The sequence below is a fragment of the Cygnus atratus genome, chromosome 3 (assembly GCF_013377495.2).
Source record: "Cygnus atratus isolate AKBS03 ecotype Queensland, Australia chromosome 3, CAtr_DNAZoo_HiC_assembly, whole genome shotgun sequence".
NCBI lineage: Eukaryota > Metazoa > Chordata > Aves > Anseriformes > Anatidae > Cygnus > Cygnus atratus.
This window is the reverse complement of record NC_066364.1, coordinates 116,440,840-116,456,313: the sequence shown is the minus strand read 5'-3', so window position 1 is coordinate 116,456,313 and position 15,474 is coordinate 116,440,840. Positions and strand designations below refer to the sequence as shown.

At 44.6% G+C, this 15,474-nt stretch overlaps 1 protein-coding gene across 2 annotated transcripts in view; it reads right to left on the bottom strand.

Moving 5' to 3' along the window:
• Window positions 1–15,474, bottom strand: part of BCL11A (BCL11 transcription factor A) — a 128,216-nt gene that overhangs the window by 75,985 nt on the left and 36,757 nt on the right. For both annotated transcript variants that reach the window (XR_004779691.2, XR_004779690.2), the window contains one exon: window positions 3,137–4,011. The gene's annotated coding sequence lies outside the window, so the exon portion shown is untranslated. Of the gene's footprint in view, window positions 4,012–15,474 lie in introns of those variants that run through there.

Here is a 15,474-nt window from a genome sequence, read left to right as displayed (position 1 = left end):
GAAGCTTGTCTCCTGGTTCCAGTTCGCTGTGAACCTGGTGCATGATGGGCACTGTCTGCGGGCACCACCGTTCTATATGTATGTATGTATGTATCTAAACATTGCTCCCGCAAGTTAGCAGGACTGTTTAAAAGAGCAGTATGTTCAACAATGGCACAGTCGTGCCTCATTGCCAAATGTCTGTTAATCAGAGAAGGCACGGGGAGCTCAGCAGAGCTGGTCTGAGCCTGACCAAATGAACTATGTCGGGCATCTGATCTTTTTACATAGCCATTGCTTATGAACAAGATTTTGTCAGGATCATTTGGAGAAGCTTTTCATGCTTCTGTGAAAGATCAGACCCGAGGGGCTCAAGCTCTCATCATCCCTATGAGAAAATCTGGAAAGCTCTACTCTGGATGTGGCAGGCAGGAAGAAGTGGAATTGCAAACATTTTGTCTTGAAAAATAAATCCAACTATACCTCAATCGAATCAAATAAGAATTGTAGAATAATAAAAATAATTCATTAAGCTGAGGCACACAATACAAGCATCAGCAATCAAAAAAAGTTATTTCCATTGAGAAATTAGTTTTGCTACACAGGATGAGGAAAGATTTAGTCCCTTCGACTTCCCAGCACACTTGGCTTGAGTGACAACAGGGAAGGGTAGTGCAATAGAAAATGATTTCCCTCCTCTAATCCTGCTCGATATATCCCCCTGCCAGAGGAATCTGCTTGGCCTTGGGTACTGCAAAATTCTTAAGCATATATTTATCTTTGGGCACATCAGCTGTACTTCCATGCCTAAAGTAAGCATGTGGTCAAGTATTTTGTTAGCCTGGCGCCTTACCATCTTTTGGAAACAACTTTTATTACGTTGATTTTTAGAGCTTCAACTTTTAATCACTAAGAATGCGTTTAACTGAAATTTAACATATAGATTCATCATTCTCTGTATTAATTTTGTACTACTGTTTCAGATGACATTTAGTTTTAGCTTTTAGTTTCAGCAAAGAAGACATGCACATGCTTTGCAGAACATGGTATGGTTTGTGTGAGGATCTAGATGAAAAGAAAGAATTAATTGTTGAGATAGCAGAGATCTTCTGCATTCAAAATAAAAATAAAAACAGCCATACTGTGGGGAATTTTTTCTTTGCCACATTTATCCCATGCAACTCTTTATGTGCAAGATTTCAGCTTGATTGTTAGAATGCTTACAATAATATTTTAATGCAACTCTGTAGTCAGACTAATATATTATTACATAGCTCAGAGCTGCACAGAAAGATGCAGTGCTGAGGCGCAACAGGAGTGGTGGTGAATAACATATGATAAGAGCGTGCTTCTTCGAGCAGTTTGGATAGTTTTGCCACCATTTGTTATTGTCAGCACATATAATTTTTACAGTACGGTATGAATTCTGACTGCAGTGAGAAAAATGCCTTCTACCGCCAGTATGAATAAGATTTCACTCAATTAGAATAACATGCAAGTGTATCATACAGCATTACATAGAAAGCTGATATGCATTAAGTATGAATGCTGGGGCTGGGGGGGAGTTATTGTACTAATGCTATTGTTCGGTGAGCAACTATTCCCCAGCAGATTAAAAAAAAAGCGAAGGAAATTAAATTCAGAAATCAGAAATATGTACAATGTTTGATATCACCTTACTGAAATTAATGTATTCACCGCTGAAACTTTGCTGTGCCCCACCGCATTATGTCTCACAGCATCTGTGTGCCCAGAGAGAGAGAAGCAGAGGTAAACACAGAGAGAGATCCACAGACTAACGGTAAATGCTGACAGTTTCATGGCACCAGTCTTCAAATGCTGCTTCCCACTGGTGTCAGTAAGAAGTTTGGTCTGAAGGTGGCCGCAGAAGTGCGGTCCATCGCCATCATGCACTCCCCGACACCCCAGTGGCGTGACGCACTGCAACCCCCTGCTCCTGGACACCCCATGCGGTTCTGAGCAGCTCCACAGCACCTGAAGCAGCTGAAGGTATCCAACGCGTGGGGGTGGATGGGGATGCAGCCACGACCGTTCCTGCGAGGAAGGCCAAAAGTGCCCAGGAGCCGAGGTGTATCTCAGAGAGCCATTGTACTCGGAGCCAATAAAAATGAAACTATTCTCAATTGAGACCTAATTAGCTTTTATATTCAAAGCTGTACTGCACATTTGTACATTGCTTATGAGTGGGACTAAAAAATACATGTACCATGACACTATACTTTTAAAGAGTCTGTTGAATGCTTTTCCCATTCTCCAAGGATTGCCTCCTCCTTGGATGTATACATTCGGTGAATATGACGAGGCTAATTATTTTTCCCTGAAACGATCGCTGCATTTCTCTGGCAGTTTACACCAAATCATGGACCTCGCATCTTCGGCCTTGGAACTTAAAATAAAACCAACCCTGCGTTCCAATCCTAAGACAAAAAACTGCTTGGTAAACAAATTTCCTGCCCCAGGCTTTACAAGGATCGCTCTTGTATCAGAGCCACCATGCACGTCTGATCCTTTTTCTCCATTTTTTCGAGGGGGTAATATATTTTTCTGTTACCTTTCCTGCCTGTGAAGCAATCAGAGAGAACGGCAGGAGGCACCATAAATATGCAAATTGCTGCCAGATAACTGGTTTCGCTGGTTCCGCCTTGGGAAGCGGCAGCGCCGCAGGGGGGGTCCCTGGGGCCAGCCGCCCCCTGCGCCCCCAGGCCCACTGCATTGCCCTCCCCACTGGCAGCAGCCGCGGAGGTGCTCGGTTGCCCGCGGTGTGGAGACCGCTCCTTCCGTCCCACTGCTGCACCAGCCCGTGGCTCACACTTGCACGTGGCCTTTCTGCGTGCATGTCTTTCATACTTTGCACTTCTACTCCAAGGGGGGTAGAGTCCTCTTCACACACCCCCAGCACGCCCCTGGAAGCGCAATGTCACTTTCCTCCACGGGCAGCTGGAGCCATCGCTCGCCAAGACGCAGGCTGGCAGGACCATGTCGTCCCTGCTGGGTGGCACTGGGCAAAACCCAGCAGTACTTGGGTGTGGATCTGTGGCCTGAAACACAAGCTCAGGCCCCGTCCTTCCTAACTCAGCATTTGAGAGATTAAAAGCAACCGCTGGTTTCCAAATTAAAAACATGTTAAAATGAAAGTTTAATTCATGGTTAAATGCTTGCAAAAGTACATGAGGCCATTTTAAAAATCACAGAGAGAAAACACGATCTTTTTTGGATTTGGAGTTTGCTCTGTTCTTAAATTCAAAACAGTGCTGCTCACTGCACTAACGTTTTGCAGGGCATTCATCAAGACCATAGACTGGGCATTGGGTATTTGTGCAAACACCCAGGTAAGCAATACAATTCATATGCGTTCACATGCACAGCATATTTAACACAGATATTCCTAACAGTATGGTGGTAGCCCCATATAACAGAATAAGCCACAATTCACACCTGTGATGGTCTATTGAATACATAATACGCATTTTTAAAATTGCCTGGAAATGTATTCATATGGCAAAATCTAATGGTTCAGGCGGAGCTTTTATTCTTGATCTTTGATATTCTTGAAAATAAAAATTGTTAGAGATCACTCTGTCATCTCATTGCTTGCCAGCCTCCACAAAAACTGTTTTACGTTCCTATTTAAACAGGAGAGTGAGAAGGAAAACATAAACCGCAGAAGAGTTACTACAGATATTAACTTTTAAGCCAGAAAAGCAAGACAGCTGAAAGAGCGAGTGGGGGAATTGGCTCCATCACTCCGCACCCGTCTCGGTTTCCTACAGCTGAAGCCTCTGGACGGCAGATCGCATCAGGACAATGTTGGGCTCGCCACGCACCAGAGGACGACTTGGGCGAGGTGTTGCCACTCTGTCTCTGACGTCCCTTCTTTCTGTACCTTTAGGTCTCACAGGGAAGGAGAATTAGTGTGGACGGATGGGCACACGCTGCAGACAGATCCACCTCCATGTGGGACAGAGTGGGTGGCAATGGCCTTGTCCATAGAGAAGGAATCTGAACTGCAGACTAGTAACAACAATGGTGATTACTATTAAAGCTCAGAGCTTTTCATTACTGAAAACTTCAAATAACTCTCCTGAACTATATTTGAGCCATTTTTTTTCATGTTAACTCTAGGTTTGATTGCTGGAAAAGGTTGACTGCTAGAAAAGGAAAACCAGTGCACCGCACAGCAGTTGGGAATCGAAGCCCTTCTTTACCAGAACCCCTGCCACATACGTACTGTCACTCACCTTCCAGACACTCAGTACAACCATTCAATCTATTGAATCAAGAGACTGTTTGATCTTATCTGCATCTGTGAGCTGACTGTCAACCTGCTTAGGCTGCATATTAAATCATCTATAGTAGCTGTATCAAGCTGGGATGATCTGTTAATTCTAAATTTATTAACCCTTGGAGTGCAGTCATCGTGTTTAATCTAGTGTAGCCAGCATTTATTTTACAAGACTAAATCCTTCTTTAAGATATGGCTGTGCAGTAGGTTAAAGAATCATTAATGTGTAGGAGATGGTAATTGGGAAGAGCTCACTTTGATCTTTGGAAGCCAGCTGACAGCATTGCTGCTCCAAACACGTATGTGTGTGTGCTTGCGTCATGCTCGCGTGTCCGGCATGCGGGGTCTGTACATGTGTACACGCCTGACCACATTTCCTCGCAGAAAGAGTTTTGCCTGAGCCAAGAAAGAAGAGAGGCCTCGAACAATGCCTTAGCCCCACACCGCCACGAAGACTTCAAATCGAAAATCTACGTCACAGCGCAGCACCATAGCGCAGGCTGGGAGACTGCAGGCAGGGTCTGGCCGTGAGCGAAGAGCAAACCTCTCCTCCGAGTCCGCTCCCGGTCTCAGTCCGTACCTGCCCTCCAAACCAACTGCCATGCGTCCACAGAGCGCTGTGGGCTACGGCCACTGCAGGACTCGCAACAAGTCGAGTGCTGCTATCCGCCTGCATACAAATGTACCCCCTCCCAGACACAGATACACACACAAGTAATTTTATATAGATATATACATGCAGATAAATATGTTAATCTGTTCGTTATACACACCCAGCCCTCCCTGCCTCTCTCCCCTGTTATCTATTCTACTTGCACGTTGCCGATGGTATCAACATATTCACAGCTTTTATTTCAGTCACAAACTGCTAGGCATGCTTCCTTTTTTGGTAATCACGTGCCTGGTATCTCTCTAATGTAGCCTAATAACAATTTTAGCATTCAGATGAAGCGATTTCATTCTGTGACTGCCTTTTCTATTAGATTTGATTCTGAGAAGCCCCAGTGGGTGCCTCCAAGGCAGAGATCTATCTGTGAGGCTGCAACCGATTCAATAGCAGCCTGAGCTAACCTTGACCTTTCCCTAGACCCTGCTCCATCTGGTGCCAGGCTGGTCCCCCCCTTCTCCTCCTCCTTGCTTCACAGTCAGCATTGATCAAGGCGGAATCGAGCGTCTCTCTCCCTCCAAGGGCTGGGCAGTCGCAGGAAGGACAGCACATTTCAATATATGGAAATGATCAAGCCTCTTATGCAATCATAAATCTACACGGAGGCTGGTGATTTGATATTTCATCCACCTCCACAGATTCTCCCCCTCCCTCCCCCCAGCAGGGATTTATAAACGATAAGACAGCGGCTTTCCCCAACACCTGGAAATTATAAAGCTGGCTGTTTACTGGGAATGAATGCCTGGCGATTTGATCTGATTTACTTGGCGTTTCATTTATCTGCTTGCAACTCGTTCCGTTGTTTTCCCGCGTCCTTGGGTTACGCGTGCCCGCCCTTTCTTTCTGCCGTTTCCCCCCGTTCGGGTGGTGGGGGTGTTTTGGTGCTGCCGCGGGCAGGCACAGGGTGAGCTGGGCGGCTCGCTGCACACCCGAGACCCGCTCCATACTGGGCACCGAGTGCCGGGTCGCTGGGGCGCCTTTCGATCTCCGGAAACGAGCAGAGGCTCCTGCGATAAATCAGCGCTCGCCACTTCGCCACTTCCCTAGTTCTGCTTCGTTTTCTTCCTCCCTTCCCGGCGCTCGGCTGCCGCTCCCTGTCTCCACCACCCCACCGCACCCCGAGTGGAAACGCTCCGTGCCCCCACACCCCCGCGGGGCACAGGCCTGGCCCTGCAGCGCTCAGCTCCTTGCCTGTGCTGCTTGCGGAATGCTGTTCTGTGCACCCCTCTGTGCCCCTCCGCACTGCAGGGCTGACCTCTCTGGGCTCTGCTGTGGGCTGCCGGTGCCCCCGCAGTGACATGGTGCTTCTGTGTGCTCCCACAGGTGTGTGACAACAGGCAGGTGGCCGGCACGTCCCTGCTCTCATCTGGTGGCTCCCCTAAGTGCCGGGCTGGTCGCAGGATTTACAAGCAGTGATTTGAGTCATTTTCCCAAGAATTCCTAACATTGCCACGCTTGCTCATCTCGTACCAGCCTTGAGATTATATAACAGATTATGTAAAATTATAATGACAATATAATATATGCACACGCTAATTATTATATATAGTTTCCTGCATATATATAGCTAGGCACGCACCACATGTGTTAAGAGTCACTTCTGTAACACTCACACAGCCAACACTCCTGGCTGTAGACGTGGTGCAGAAAAGGAGTGGTTAGATATTTGGCAGTACATATGTATAAGAGAGATATATTATTTAATCGGAAAAGGTATCTGGAAATGTATTTCCCTTTCTTTGAGGAATTTGTTGTGCTTTATCTCCACGGGTAGTGAAAAATAATAGAAAGAAACTGTGAATTAAATTGAAAAAAATATGTATGTTCAATTTGTCAGTTTAATATTACACTTCCTTTCTGCAATGTTACAAAGATTTAGAACATTTCCAAAATTTTCAGCTCTAATCTGTGTCTTGTGTAGTCTAAGGTTTGTTTGCAGGACCTGCCACCACATGCCAGCTAAAAATGAGTGTCAATTAATAATAAAAAAACCTGTCTTCCTTATTTCTGCACTCTTATAACTTAACAGGTTTTGATAAAACCACTGATGCAACAGTGAGAATTTTCCAATTCCTGCAGTACTGTTTTCATTCTACAGCATCAAAGCTTCCCAAAATAGAGCCACTGAATATTTCTTTGCTTTTCCCCACAGCAATCTACATATTATTGTTCACTTAAAATATAAAGAATATTCAGCGCTTTAAAAAGCGTGTTTTCTTCTACCAGGAACAGAGCTGGTGGAAACAATCTCAAAACTAGACAGAGTAACTGCGCTGTATTATTTGTGGCCTCCAAAATTAGAAATAATTTGAAACGAGAAGTAGGAGAGTTTTTAGCTAGTGTTTTCTACCACGTGAGAAGTAACCGAAAAACATTCACCCTCATAACACAACAGAATTTATAAGCTCTTTTCTTTCTGAGCTACTTGAGCAATTGGGTAACCTCTGCAGAAATGCCTGAGTGTGGTTTGCTGTTTAAAAGCATATTGTACTTATTAATAAAATGTGAAATGGCTTAAAAAACAATTTGAGCTATGAATTGCCATCTGCTCAATGGGGGGGAAACAGAAAGTAACTGAATATATTTTCTCACCTTTTTTTTTATAGTAACATAAACAACACTCCAGAATGCTATAAACTTTTAGCTGCATGAAAAGCATTTGTACAGTTCATCATGCCTTAGGTCAGGACTTTGTCCACTTTGTTAAACACTGTTTCTTTTAATTATCTGCAGAAGTCCCACAGTACTTTTTCCCCTGTTGAACAAGGTGTCCTTTTAAATTTCAGGGATTAAAAGTCTGATCCTGTGTTCCACATGATGCTCTGGAATCTCTCCCTGACAGAGCACTACCCTGAGATCTGTGCATGCCATGAGACATCAAAATATGGGAAAAGCGGCATGTAGACCTTGTTCTGGTCTTCTGCGTGGGAGGGGAAGAGGGAAGGGTTTCTATTACCCAGCTTTTATATAGCGCTTTGCAGTGCTGCTGTCCATCGCAAGAGAAATTCATCTTCCTTGCCCTCTCTCTGCCCCTGCCCCTTTTTTGCGGAGAAAAAACAAGGTCACCGAGAAACCGAATGGGACTGCTTCCTCTGGTATCGAGTTTTGCCAGTACCAAAAGCACATTCCTCCAGTGCAAGCGACTCAGTGACCCCCGGGAGTGCTGTGGGGAAACGCTCTGAAACCAGCTGAAAGCACAGGGAGGCCTCCCTCTGCCTGTCCCAGGAGAAAGGCAGCAGTGGCAGCGCCTGCCCCAGGCTGCTGGGAGCAGGGCTTCCTGCGAGCGCACAGGGAACCCATCCCTCCCAACACCTGCTGCTCCCTGGGACGGGGCTCACCACACAAACACTACAACGGAAAGAACAAAATAACAATATTTTTTTTTTCTTCCTACTTCTCTGGAGTTATTTCTTTGCTGCCCTTCAGCTTTATGCACCTGGGAGCCCTGACTTTTTTAACCTGTTTATTCTATTTCTTGCTCCAAACACTCTGCTCCTGCCAGCTGCAGATAGGAGGAGAGAGCCTTTCAGGAGTGCATGGAGTCATTCAAACCAAGTAGCCAGGTTTGAGCACACGGAGGACATAATAGGAAGATGGTGACTTGCACTGAGTTTCACAGGAGCACGAGGGAGGGAGGAGCTGTGAGCTGTTCCAGGTCTGTCTTACAAGACCAGCACGTGTTAAACAGTAATTCTGCAGTGCATGAATTGTCTTTGCCTGCTCAGTGCCTGATGCTTTCTACTCTCCAAAAGGCTGATTTGTTTAGAGCACCTTTTAAAAATAACAACAATACAAGGAGCAGCTTTTCTGCTCCCTTGGAATTTGGCAGGAATGTAGATACAACATACGGGAAGAGGGGAATCTAAAACTTAACAATAGGAAAGGCAAACACAATGGAATAAAAATGGCCCACACCCCTGCACCCCTCACATTTTAATTTCCAACAGTGCACCCGTTAGGGCCGGGAACAGCAAAGTGCCTCGAGATTTATATGCAAAGCGTGTGAGCTTATTGCAGGAGCTGTATCACAGCACACACCTAGGTGCTCTACACCTCACATACATATTGCACCATAGCATTAAGATTCAAATCACCTGCCCTCTGTCACTAATAAAAATGAAATACATGAGTGGAAGTTTGAATACAGTGGCTTGACAGAGTATGTCATGTCGCACACAAGAAGAAGTGCTACGACTGCATGATCTAAAAGTAGCTCCCCATTTCTGTGGCAAAACATTCTTCTGTTTCAAGGGCGAAATGCACGCTGTGGGAAGAAGTAAGCCCAAACCCTTAAACCAGCTCCTAGGCCCCCTAAGAGCACAGCTTGATGCCCAACCCTACAACAGGACTCACCACTACACTCAAAAAAACATACAGCTTTGTGAGACTCCCAGATTTTCTTGCTTTCTTTATTTTTTTCTCCTTTTACGGTGTGCAGAAGCAAGCAAAGCACCAAAGCAGTGCTGCATTTTGAGCGGTCCTTCCCCAGCAGAGAAGCTGCCACAGCAGAGCACCACCATAGAGGAAGTTGCCGATATTGGCTCATTAAGGGTTTGTCAGTGTTTCCATCCTAAAGCCTCTAGCTTAAGAGGCTTATTCTTGGCTATTAAAACATCTCCAGGCTGAGTTAGAGTGGGGAAGGTAGTTTTATTTACTATTACAGGTGGGAAATCACCTATCCAGTTATTTATTTGTTTTTAACCAGGTAAAGGTAGGAACAAAGGGAGTTTTATTGGTTTTAGAGGCTTGTGTGGGTGTTCTTGTGTCATAGGAATGACAGAATCTCCCAGGTCATGGATCTGCAGCATGAAAAAAGGGACTTGAGAGATTTTGTAAGGACACAATTTACATACCTGACTGATTTCCTTAAGCCATGTGGTTTTGTCACAAGTACATGACGGCTTGGTTTGACAGCACGTATCAAATGCAGGTGCAGCCTAACTCCCAGAAAGCTGGTGCACAGTACCTGCAGTGTCGTGCTCAACGTATGGTCCCTGCATCCCCGAGGTATTTGCTGGAGGCCTGGAGGGGCTCTGTTGCTGTAGCAGGAAAGTGTTTCGGCAGCGTTGGCTGCTGGAAGGGGCTAAGATCTAGACCCTGCTGAGGCTTCCTGAGAAACAGTGCATGGCCAGGTGGATGAGTGTGGCTCCTGATTGCTGATGGGACCACTGGCTTTTTCAGCCTGTCCTGAGCTCACTTCTTCAGGAAAGTGAAAAGCCAGACAGACTTTAGGATGGAAAGTGTGTATGGAAGTGCCTGTATTTTTCAAAGCAGTCCACTGTATAGATACATCTGATAAGCACGGCATGGCACTCTAAGTGAGATGCAAACAAAGCACAGGGACAGTCATTAGAGAACCACACACAACAGGTATTTTGTTCTGTGTGAAAAGCCACAGTATTGACATAAGGACGGATATTACCAGCTCCTCACTCATGGTCGATCTCCCCACACACACACAACTGAAGGGATAGATAGAGCTGGTTCAGAAAGGTATATTATTGCCACAGGTGCTGGAGTCCAAAACATTTATAACACCTGTTTGGTGCATATTCAAGCAATTGACAACAACAGCTCCAAAAATTGTCATCACCTGCAGGAAAGCAGACGCTTTAAGAGGTTGCCTGATCTCAAGTGGCCTCTGGGAAAAGGCCTGTGGAGGTGTGCCAAACACCATGTCTCCAAACCCACCACCTCAACAGGTGGCCCTGGTGTTGGTTTCTTTGAGGATGCACAGGCTCTGGGGTGTCCTCTTCCTCCTGAGCTTGCTCCTCCTGAGATCAGGCTCATGGCAGAGGGAGACAGAGGAGGAAAAGGTAATGTGCCACTGCCAGTGCCATAGCTGTTCTGTAGATAGTGCAAGGACTTTGTTCCTCAGGACTGTCCATCTGGCGCCATTCCTGAGCAATAAAAGCTCGCCCACAAAGCATTTTAAAGCAAACAGCCTGTGTAATGAATACCTTAATACTGCTGTAGCTAGACAACAATACCGCAAATGGTAATTACTCTAAACATAACCACTCAGTGAAAAGAACCCAAGTTCATATACCGGCTCCTTCAGTCAGCAGGAGCCAGGGCCCCGCAGAGGCAGTGTGCTCATCTCACAGCAGGGTGACTCCTTTTGTCACTCCCCAGGGATTTCCCTGTGCTAATCCAAGCAGGCCATCAAGGTTTTCCAAAAGACAAGGTGCCTCAGCAACCCTTGAACAGAGCACAAAGGTGAGCTGGCCACCACTGGGGTCCCATAGAAAGAAAACAGATGCTTGTGCTCATGGAAGTGTGGGGTCAGGTGTCAAATATTCTAAAAAATGGGGTTCAGCACCATACCACTTTCCTAAATCTTTCTGTAATCACTGTACAGATTCTTTCCCTGTCTTCGTCTAATTAAAAAAAAAAAAAAAAAGAAAAAACAGGGTCACTGCGACAGCCTCAAGAGCCTAATGCTATCTCTGATTCATTGGCACACATCACGCACAACAGCAATAGCTGATTTCATAAGATACCTAGAAAAAAAAATACCTGTATTGTGTGAGATCAGAATTTGCTTACCAGGGTGTTTTTTAACTGTGGAATACACACAGAAATTTGAAAATCTGACCTAAAATTACTTCATAATCTGTACTACGGTCCATTCAGTTCTCTCCGTCTGGGTAGACAGTAGGCAGGCCTGAGACAACACAGGGTGAGATTTCTGTGGTGCATCCTAAGCTCTGAAATCTTGATTTTAATTTTGTTGGTTAAAAAAAAAAGATCTCCCTTTTTTCTTTTGAAAATGTCTGTTTATCATGTGAATGTAAAATAATTACTGAAACGTGGTGTGTGTAAGCATTGTACCTAAGGAAGACTTACAGCACCTCAGAGAGGAAGATCACTGTGTGGGGCCTTTTCTGTTTGTTTTTTAGCACAGTACATTCAATCATTTCATGGCATTTTATGTAATTTTATTATTAATAATAATACCTTCCACCTGGAATGAAAGCATTATCAATTCATAACCTCATTCTTGTTCAAGTCACATGGGTAAAAATTAGGACTCTTACTCTTTTTTAAATTAGGTACATCTTCCATTAAACTCACAAGTCTTCTTTGAGAAAGCAAGTGCTATTTACTTTATGTGGCCACATCAGTGAGATAAATATTTACTGAAAGCTCAAAGCATTCACTGGCCTCATTTTCTCTAGTGGTTGCATTCAGATTAATAAACCAGTTTCCTACTTAAAATGAAAACAGAATTCAGAAATGTTTAGCGTGAAGTGAAAAAAGAAGCAAGAAAATGACTAACAGACACCAGAACACTGCATATTTATTTTATCCTGTCAATTATTTTTAAAGAATTCCCTGCTTATGGAGAAAGATTTTTAAAAGACCTGGGCCATTAAATAAAGATGTCCACAAACACCAGTTTCTTCATTTTTCCTCATTTTGGAGAAAGTGAATACTGTAAGGTTCTTTTTTCCCTCCCTTTACTTAACTTTATTATACATTTACCAGTACTGAAAAAAAAATCATATTTCAAGGGCTTTAGAATAAACTTGCATCAAGAGTTTAGGAAGCCGAATACTCATCAGCACTTTCAACATTAGGAAATCACGAAAGTCAAATGGTCTTAGCAACATTTCAAAGCAGCAGCCAAGTGTAAAGTTGCCCAGGTAAGAGCTACTCCTGGGGCAGCGATGGCTCCAAGTAAACACTTTAGGAGGCCTAGACCTGGAGACAATTCCTATTTGTTTGTATCCAGCCACGAACACACAATCACCTATTGAAAGTGTCTGGCTTCGAGTGCAAACAGATGGAGAGCACAGAGGTTAGTACAGCCAGGCCTCAGACTGACCTTTGTAGAGAGAATTAAATCAGCCTGACCTTGTTGTGAAGCCTAAATTATACCCATAGACCCCAAATAATGCATCTTTAATATATCGCTGTCCTCTTTTTATCAGCCTTCTTACCTCGAGGGTATCTTGTTTGCTAACTACTAATGTTAAATTGCAGCTATTTATGCTTGCATTTGTGACCTTAGCGGACATCTTGTCACATTTTTCATGAACACTTCAAAAAATAGAGAAATATTTATATATGGAGAATATCTAAAACTAAGGTCTTATTTCACTTCAGCATAAAATAAATGTGAATAGGAAAAGAAACCTGCTTCAACCAGGGTGCACTGAGCACAATAGTCTCTGTATAATTCTGAGCTTCAATATTATCCCTAACCTATCATCTGGACAGCCTAGAAAACAGAACAGTGCTGTGTAACAGGGTTTCTAGTATCTCAGAAACACCTTTTCTTCTCAGATAATTTTGAATATTTCAGGATGTTTTAATTCAAAATAATGCTGAGAACAGAGTAAGCCACGTGACACCCGCCAGTTGTTGTAATGCAGACTTTTGAACAGAAACAATACCAAACCTACAGGCGGGGATTTCAACTGGAAACGAGCACAGCTCAGACTGGAAGCGTTTAGGTGTCACTTGCGTTGACTGTAGCAGCAGAGGAGCCCAGTGGAAGTTGAGGGGAACTGCAGCACTTCCCACTGGCTGAAAGTCTGCCCCTGCTTTTTGTAGTTTACTATTGTACCTTCACCCAACCAAGAGGTGCTCAGAAAAAACTTTGTCCAGGATGCTACTTAATAAGTACTCTTATTCTAAGGTGCACTGGACTTTCTTTTTCTTTATTATTATTGTCATTATTGTTTTGCTTCTGCTAATCAAAATAAAACTTTGATTGAAGCTACAGAAACAAATGGCAGTTTCACTCCTCTGTAATTAGTTTGGGATTTGGGCTCTGCTGCTGTCTTTCTTTGTAATCGTGAGCAAGTTACAGAGGTCCCCAACAGCAAATCCTCAGGGAATCCCCATATGGAAAGCTGCGAGTCCACAGGACAGCCAAGACCACCACCACAGGGGTGGACCCCACAGTGGAGAAGGGGTACACTCCTCCCGGCAGTCCTGAGCTATTAGGTGGCTCGCCCATTTCGTGGAATCACACCCATCCACGCAAGAGATGCCTCCATACCACGTTTGGCACTGCCTCCTCGCTGACCTCATATGGCTCTCTAAGCTGAAAAAAAATATTTGCTACCTTTTGCTGAGATGGTTTTCTTGCTGTTTAACAAGCTGGATCGAGCAACTGAAGGGAGAGGTGAGCACCAGAAGCAGCAAGCAACAAGAGCACACAGCTGCAGGGCGGAGAAGAGAGCAAACCAGTGCAGTACTGATTTAGATCAGCTACAGAACCACACCATTAGATTAAACTGCTGATGAAGGTTAAGTTTGGTCTAATACTTGGCACCGAAGCAGCTGAAATGCTGGAACATGATGCTTTCTCCCAGCTTTGCTCTGCAAGAGGAGCAAAATATCCACCAGCACTCTGCTATTCACGTCACCTAGGTCCTGCTCTCCAGCATGGGCTGCAACAATAAAAATCCTCACACATTTTATTCTTAGGAGTAACATTTGTATGCTAAACTAAAAACTAAAAAAAAAAAAAAAAAAGGCACCTTAAAATTTTACCTCTTCCATGCCAAATTAAATAGATGCAGTATGTTGAGCATCGTATCATTCCAAACTGCCCACTATGAACTCAATAGGCTCATCCCTTCCCAAATAAGCTTTGGGATCGAAACATGCCTTCAAAATCCTACAGATCACCTGCTGCTGACACCCCAGTAAGTGTCCCTGCTAATTTCACCTGTGCTGAGGAAACCTGACCTCAGAAAGTAGTAGCTGTAGGTCAGAAGCACCAGCTCTGGACTGAGGAAGAGTCACAACTTTATGCGATAACTTATGCAACACATACGCGATATCCTACAGAGTAGGGATAATGTACTTGAAGTATCCATGAAGGTGTGCTCTTTGCAATTTTGCCTGCTAATGCACTAGAAATCCCCCTAAAGGGAAGTTCTGCATTGCCAAAAGCACATTGCGGAGTGAAAACGCTAAGGCGCACTGTATTTCCTGCAGATTTTTCTCAATATTATAAGGAACTTTCAAATAAATAGGATTCCTATATCTCAAGGGACAAGACCAGCAGCTGGCTATAACAGCAACTAGTCAGTGTCTGTCAAGTTCCCCAAACCCCAGGCTGCTGCTGCTGTTGCTGCCAGAGAGTGAGTGCTTGTGGTGGCCGCTGCAGCCCAGGTTGGAAAAGCAGCTCCCTTCAGACAGCAGCAGTCTTTCTCCACCTTCCAACCTGACAGCTCCAGGGTCACCAAGCCTGGTCCCAAGATCTCACGGCTGAGGCAGCAAAATTCGGTCTTGCCAACCCTGCTGAGAAGTCTTGCTCCAGCTCTGACCCCACTACTATTAGCTCTTCCTCTTACATGTCGTTCCCATGTGGTTCTCGGCAAGGTGTGTGGAGCGAGGAAGGGAGCCCCAAGGAGTGGCTACGTACGTATCTGTGCTTGCCCAGCCACGGAAGAGACGGTCCAAGGAAGGAAAGGATATGGGGAGAAACAGGCTGGGAGAAAAGGTTTGTGTCTTGAAAATCATTTAATCCTCCAGGGCTGCAAGCTCCAAAAAATCAAGT